An 8,179-nucleotide genomic window follows, 5' to 3' on the forward strand; every position below is an offset into this window, starting at 1 on the left:
CCCATGATCACACCCCTATAGCTTGTTTACCTCAGAAGAAGAGAGTCCCTGTGCATGAAAACTGAAAGGACGGCACTGCACTTTCGTGCAGTGCACGTCAACAACATAACACATTAACACTGCTAGCGTACTTGTATATATGCTCTTTCAGATACATATGGGGCCCACCTTGATATATATGTTTTATCCAAGCCGTTCATTAATTTTGACATATTATTTTAGACGTTGAGAATAAAAGTGTGGTATATTAAAAGCTGAAGTAAACCACACCAAATGAAATAGTTGGATTAAATTCCAACATCCGAATCTTACCCAACCCGGTCCGAAATGGGCAGGATGACCGAGTCAGACTCGGTTCGGGTCAAGTTAGCCACGTATCGGATCTGTCCGAGTCAGGCGACTCGGACTCAGCCCCGGATCTGATCGAGTTCAGATTAAGCTACTAGGACGTCGAATCTGATCGGATTAGGCAAGATCCAGTCCGAACCGGACCGTTGCCCAGCTCTAACCCCATCAATCCGATGCACCATTCCTTGGTGGGCCTAAGGCTTAAAAATCAAGTCAATCTGTGGCTTTTTTGGGCCACACCACATACAAAAGTTGAGAGGGGTTACCCTCCATTAAAATATTCATAATCATTTGTTAGGCCCACCGAGATGGGGTTCACAAATCTAGCCCATCCATCATGTGTGTCCCACTTGGATGAGGAGTCAGACCAAGTTTCATATGCATAAAAATTTCAGGTGGGCCCCACCAAGTGCTTTTATATGTTTTAGGCATTTCTTCACATGATTTTAGATGGTATGGCCCACCCAAGTTCCGTATACGGCTGACTTTTGGGATATCTCATAATTTAAAGGGGCCCCATCAAGTGCACGGTGTTGATGTTTAACACATGTCATGGTGGGGCCCACACAGCTTGACCTTTGTGTTTAATCCATGTCGTCCCCATGAGGTCAAGCTGTGTGGGCCCCACCATGACATGTGCCAAACATCAACACCATGAATTTGATGGGTCCCCTTTAAATTATGGGATATCCCAAAAATCAGCTGTATACGGAACTCCGGTGGGCCATACCATCTAAAATCATGTGAAGACATGCTTAAAACATATAAAAGCACTTGGTGGGCCCCACCTGAAATTTGGATACATCTGAAACTTAGTATGACCCCTCATCCAAGTGGCACACACATAATGGATGGGCTGGATTTGTGGACCACATCTCGGTGGGCCTAAAAAATAATTATGAATGTTTTAATGGAGGGTAACCCGTCTCAACTTTTGTATGTGGTGTGGCTCATACGAGTCATAGATTGATTTTATTTTTAATCCCTGGGCCCACCATTGGATGGTGCATCTGACTGATGGGGTAGATTTTTGACACGCACCATGTTGGGGCCCATAGATCCATACCAGACCCCGGCCTAAATTTGGGCGCGCGCTCAAAAACAGAGCCGCGCCCAAAAAAACCCCAAATCCCAAATCTGCTCTCTCTCTCTCTCTCATTACATCTACCTACAACAAGAACAATGATTCTCGAGCCTTTCATCCAATCAATCTTTCGACGATCAGAGTTTGCAAGCTTGGAGCGGTTGGCGCTATGATTTGGTCCTTATTTTGAGGGATTTTTCAGTTTTTGTGGTTTTTCTGAGGATCAGAAGTGGTTTTTGGAGCTGGATTTAAGGTTTTTGTTGTGAACAGTATAGAGAGGGTTTTAGGGACCTGGAGATCTAATTCTCATCTGGTTGATTTGATTTTGGTAGGAATCGTCGTGGAGATTCTGGCATCAGTGAGCGGTTAGGATTATGCAGCAACAAGGAGGATCGGTTTAGGTATTTTTGTAATTTATTGGGAATTTTTTTGTTGTAGCTAGTGCACCCTTTCATTTACTTCTCTATGTATTTCATATTTCTCCATAAGGGGGTTGATTGTTGGAGTTAGAACCCCTTCAGTTTGGGAACACTCATCATTTGTTTCTTTGAGTTTTTAGGACATTGCCAGCAAGCACCCGAAAAGATTTTTTGGTGGTTGTACTTTCAAATGCACCGTAACTTTCCTGGTCCATGTAATTTTCAAGAAGAAAATTGGGTGCATGCACCTGGTAGGGTCTTTTCTTCAGTAACTTCTTTAACCATACTACTAATGATGGGAAGATTCAGACACTTGGTTTTGTTGTTTCTTGTTGAGCAGCATTGAAAAAATCAGAGGAAATACATGCATAAATATATCAGAGTTTTTTTCTCTGTTTTTTTTGGCAATATGAAACGTTGGTTTTGGTTGTTTTTCAAAGCAATGGTACACACCAGTTGTTTGATCGAGTGCTTCATAAAGTTTTGGAAGTTGGTTTTTGTCCTGATGTCGGGATTTGATAGTTTGTTCATTGAAATTGAAAGATATATACAGGTTCTGGATGTAAATCTATATGAAGCACCATTCAGTCAGCTGTTGCTGCACTGATCTTAGATAGAAATCTTGATTCTTGGAAATTAGGTTGGAACATTTAGCCCCTCCATTGTATATTGTCTACATTCCCTCATTGCTTCCTTTCCTCTGTTTTCTCATTAAAATTTCATTAAATTTTCATTGAAAGATAACCATTTTTAGGTTGTGTATGGTGCAACTCATTGTATCTATAGAAGAATCGTATATATTAACAATATTTAAAAAATATATAGTTCATTTGGATTGTGCCCAAGAGAATCAAGTTGGAAGTGTGTTGTTCAGTCAAATAGGAAATGTCAAAAACTAATAATTTTTAGTAGTGTTTGTAATGAGGAAGAAGCCCTTCAACTCTAATTGAAGTGGAAGTATGGAGTGACCCTTCTGGACAGATTGGATACCTTTTATACATAATGGTGGTATCCACATGTGAGCAAAAACTGAACGCCTCAAGATGAGGGTATTGTTTTGTTATTTTTCTGTGAAAGAAATATCACATCCTGTGACGTAAGGGACCAATGCAATGGATAGTTCTTCGTTATTTCACGTTACTGGGAAACATTAATAACTTTCATCTTCTCCACTTGAAACAATGGTTGTAATTCAATTCACTTGTGCTTCTTAAAACCGCCTAATTAATGGTTTTGGAATTTGTTTTTGGGCATCTGAGTTTCTTCCATGAAAGTGTTGCTTCTACAAATCTAATCACTCAAAGAATGTTGCACACTCCAGTTTTACTCATGATACGAGTTTTACACAATTATCTCCAAGAAAACGAGGTTGTTTTGTTCCCTGTTGTACTGATTTCACCTTCGTTGGATGATGATAGGTTTTCTACATGCATCAGCATCAGCATAACAATAATATATGTTTCAACACTATCACATAGTCATATATAGCACCATGTCGGATTTTCCAACAGTGACAGGTTTAATTGTCTGGTACAGTTACATGTTTTTGTGCCTATGTTACTTTGAAGATGACTCCTTTCTAGTATTATCTTAAATGAACCCATTCTTTTTCATCACAAGTATATATAAATACTTCTAACGTTGATGACTATCTTGTGGAATCAATAATTAGACTAGCCACAGACTCCAATGCAGGAGAAGTTTATTACAGGTACTCAATTAGAACCAAGCATCATTTCATCCAATCCCCAATAAGAATTTCTGATTTTTCTTGGAAAATGTATTTTAACTTTAACAGTTGCCAGCTTATGTTGGAAAATGTTCTGTTTGAATTTTGAAATTTGATTTGGATACTACAATGGATGGCTCCATCTTACATGTGATTTTATGGTAGGATGTTATTTTTCCACCTTATACACCGTTTCTAAGTCATTCTCTATATATCGGTATTTTGATTAAATAAATGAAGTTTGAAATTGTGTTGATTGGTGGCTCTCTCTATAATAATCTTATATTTTAGAATGGTATTTGGTGCTCTGCTGATATCTGTCGAAGAAGACAGATTTTGCAATTTCTCATTTGGTAGAACTGATTGTTTGAATATCTTGTTTCCATACCAAGATTTCTCATTTTTCTGTTTCACATTGTTTTTTGTGATTTTCACTTTGTACCTTCTTCTTTGAATTCTTTTATAATAGTTAGCATGTTGGCAAATGGTTCTTTGTGGCATTGGCAATGGAATTCAGCTTAGTTCTAGATATAAGGCATTATATTGAATGGACAGTCAAATCTTGGTGTAAATATTTTTATAAGTTGATTTGTTCTTTCCTTTTTTTTTTCTTAGTGGCATTGGCAATGGAATTTTGTAGCATGGGATTTTGAACAACAGAAGGCAGAAGGCAGGTCTTGACTAAGGTGAGTACTGCGGTTTTATCCTTGATAAGTTTTTTCTCAACACCACTTGACAGTTTCGTCCTCTTGAGTACTTGTCATTACCTCTAGTGACTATTGTAGAAGTAAAGAAAAGGTGTTCACCTAAAAAAAATGGTTCTTATTAACCAATTTTATAAGACAAATATTGACTCGGCTAAGTTTTCATGGCCCAGTGGATTGGCCAAGTCAATGCAAAACTTGGCCGATTTTCTATATAGGACTGATGCATAGTATGAATCAGCGGAGTGGTTGCAGGTTTACATATTTGGGGCTAGTTCTTTTTCAGGATGAGGAGTGGCTCGAGCTGTTAGTGAGGTTGTAGTTGACAATCCGGTCAAGTGAGATCTTACACATTTCATTCCATGTTAGCATTATGTTGCTGGTTCTATTTTATATTTGAATGTTGTTTATTTATTTATCTCTCTCTCTCTCTCTCTCATATATATATATATATATATATATATATATATATATATATATATAAGCTAATAAAATAGGCAAGACAGATTGTTATATGGGTGTCCCTTAACATATGGTGGAAGTGTCTTCTTACAGAGAAATTAGTGTTGAGGACCACCATCTATGTGATCTAAGATTCCCAACCAAAGGGAATTACATGAACATCTCTCTGATTGATTGTTGGGGTCACAACATGACAACCTCTCATGCATTTGGAGGCAAGATCATGTCCATAACATCTGGCTCTGATTTCAGCTGTGGCCTATTTGCTGAGAACAGGAATGCTTTTTGTTGGGGGTGATGAAACTATGAGTGGGGTTTTGAGCTCGATTCCTAGACATGCAAGGTTTCAGATGATTTCAGCTGGTGAGTTTCTGTTCCTGCCCCTTTTTGTTTTTAATTTACAGGATGTTTCATCATTTCTTGAATTGCATTCTTTTCTTCTTCCTTTTTTTCTTGGAATGTTTTGAATTTCTTGAAAGTTGAAAATATTTGTTTCATCATTTCTTGTTTTTATTGTCTAAAACTAGGAGTGTCTTCCATAACAGCATGTCTAAAAGTTCAATGATGTATGTTCCAGATGGAGATGCTGGACTTGCTTCATATTCGAATCAGCTAGTATCCAGTTTCAAATTTTCTCTTATTTACATAATCTCTCTTTTTTCAAATAATAAAATTTCAGAATAACACCCCAAGGTATTAGATAATGCCTCATTGAATAGAGTGCCATGAGGTTTCAGTTTGTACAAGTGGGTCATAGGGTTCAGGAATGTAGACTGTTGATATGATTGGACAGCACTCTAGATGGCCTTGTGCCAAAATCTCATGTATCCAAAACTCTAAATAATTGTCTTCAGCCTTTTTTTTTTTTTTTTTAAAGATGTGGTTGTATATTCCTTAAAGTTGCTGCAATTTTCCAGTTGTATTGAAGCTATGATAGGTGGATCCTTGTAGAAACAGGAGTGCAAGATACTTGAACAAGGAAAATGATAAGGGATCCACCTTTCCTTTTCCCAACATTTGAAATCCATGCTTGGGGTATTTTTGCACCTTTTAATACAAGTTGGTTTTACAAACTCACGCATCTGATGGACAGGTTGGATTTCCTGCATACATCATGTGGGCCTCATATCTCCCTGGTACTACCATAACTTTACCGTTGTACCGGTGTCACTGGAGCGCACTTCTGTTTTTAACAGTGCATGGTTCCGATCGTGTGGCTCACCATGCCGATCTAGCATGGTGGGGCCTATCTATAATGTGGAGCTGTTTGTGGGCTTAGCAGAAGTATGTGTCCAATCTAGCATGGTGGATCTAAAATAGTAACCTGTTGATTTACAGGAATCGTCAGGATCCATTGGAAACATGTTCTCCTATCTACAGCAAAAGTAATATTAATGATGGGAAGGCAGCCAATGCGAGGTTGTTGAGGAGGCAATCAATGACCGGTGGATTGGACAGCTCTCGAAGATCTTCCCTAGGTGGGAAGTCAACTGATTCCTGTGAGTTATATAAATTCCTATAACAAATTAAAACTGCTGATAGCCATGTTTTTCTTAGTTTCCAGTCATGCTTTCATCTTATTTTGCTAATTCCCACACGTACCAATGATTCCCACACATCAAGAACATCCAAGCTGCCATCAGATGGACAAATGAGCGGCTACAATCTTATCATCTGCTGCACATCCACACGTGCCTGCATTGGCCATGTATGGAATTAGCAAAACAAGTCTGTCATATACGACGTTTGCTGTTATCCCAGGCTGGTAACTCAGCCCACAAACTCAACGTAGGATGATTTTTGGGGCACCTCCTGTCCATTGTTGGATCCCCATTTGAACGAGTTGGATCCTCCTCCCAACCCATTTGAACGAGTTAGATCCTACACCCCTCCACAGGATAGGCATTGTGTGTGTGTGTGTGTGTGTGATGATCAATCACACTAACATTCTATGCATGCACAAGGAAAATGATAAGGGATCCACCTTTCCTTTTCCCAACATTTGAAATCCATGCTTGGGGTATTTCTGCACCTTTTAATACAAGTTGGTTTTACAAACTCAAGTACTTCCATTTACACTTGTCCTTTTGGTGATGCTATTAATAAAGATAAACTATTGCAAATGGTGAGATTTGGTGCTGAGATGGTTTTCAGTTTAAGGATAGCACTATGAGAAAATACATGTTGATTTCCCTAATTTTGATATTTGAAGATGGGCACTATGAGTTGCTGCTAATGTATTTAATTCTTTCACAAGTTTTGTTTACTGTTTTGTGTGTCTATCATCTGTTTGCTTTATTTTCTTTTACAGGGTTTAGAAATCATATCATGACCTTATAATTGGTGGTAAAGAGTCTTCAATATATAAGGACTCTTCACATGGTAAGATGGCTAAGATTCTTCAATTGATAATCTCTCCATCTCACGTAATCTAGCATAATTGTAATCTAAAATTTAAAATGGCAAAAGATATTGTATATAGTTGTAAGGATTGTAATCATTCTCTTTATATAGATTAAGAAAATCTCTCTAAAAAGTACCTCTTAGAGAGTTATGAAAGTTGTTTGGTTGGGTCCTATTTTCTCTATATATCCATGTTAGTATGACCTTATGAACAAATTATATGACAAATAAACATCATGTGGGCCTCAGAAAGGTTTTGGCTTTCAACTGTTGAAGTCTGTTAGAACCATTATTTCATTTGGTGTGATCCACTTGAGCTTTAGATCTCTCTCTCTCTCTCTCTCTCTCTCTCTCTCTCTCTCTCTCTCTCTCTCTCTCTCTCTCTCTCTCTCTTTTCTTATGCACTGAAATGAGCTAGCGGTACAAAATGGATGGCATGGATATGACATATTCATCACTGTGGGCTCTACAATTTTTATCAGTATAGAAATCCATGAATTCTCTATTTTAGAGGGAAGGATTCACATAGTTTTGGAGGCCAAAATTCTTACATCAAGCAAACAATGGTAAGAAACAAAGATGGTCCATTTATAAGTATATGCAGTGTAATTGAAAAAAATAAACAACTCTTAAGTACCTTATTTCAAATTCATTCAAATATGTTACTAACAAAATTTGCCATTGAAAAATAAAATAAAATAAAATCAGATATTCAAATGCATTCCAACACAAATTAGAGGTTCACTAGATTTCAAACTGATTTCCACTCAAATTAATTCAAACCTCTAAATGAATGATGAACATTTGCCTGTGTCCATTAAATTAGAGGTTTGAAGGTTCAATAGCATTGTAGTTTCTTATTTACTTTTTCTTTTTCGGGGCAGTACTAAGATTTACAAAGCACATCAACCAAGGATTCAAAACCTATGTCATGTCTACATATTCAAATAGGTTTTTGTTTTTCTTCTTTTCCTTTTCCTTGCACATACCTCACATGTACCCATACACTCAAAACCACAATAGTGTGTAC

General features: G+C 37.6%; 1 long non-coding RNA gene across 2 annotated transcripts; it reads left to right on the forward strand.

The window, feature by feature from the left end:
- The first annotated feature begins 1,488 nt into the window (after positions 1-1,488).
- Positions 1,489-4,702, forward strand: LOC131235539 (uncharacterized). 2 transcript variants are annotated; one of them, XR_009166199.1, is made up of 4 exons: positions 1,489-1,609; positions 1,765-1,833; positions 4,221-4,266; positions 4,540-4,702. It is a non-coding gene; the product is annotated as an uncharacterized LOC131235539 (long non-coding RNA). The 2 variants fall into 2 exon arrangements; XR_009166198.1 differs by having other exon boundaries at positions 1,498-1,833.
- Positions 4,703-8,179: the final 3,477 nt, after the last annotated feature.

This window comes from Magnolia sinica, chromosome 19 (genome assembly GCF_029962835.1).
Source record: "Magnolia sinica isolate HGM2019 chromosome 19, MsV1, whole genome shotgun sequence".
NCBI classification, from domain to species: Eukaryota; Viridiplantae; Streptophyta; class Magnoliopsida; order Magnoliales; family Magnoliaceae; genus Magnolia; species Magnolia sinica.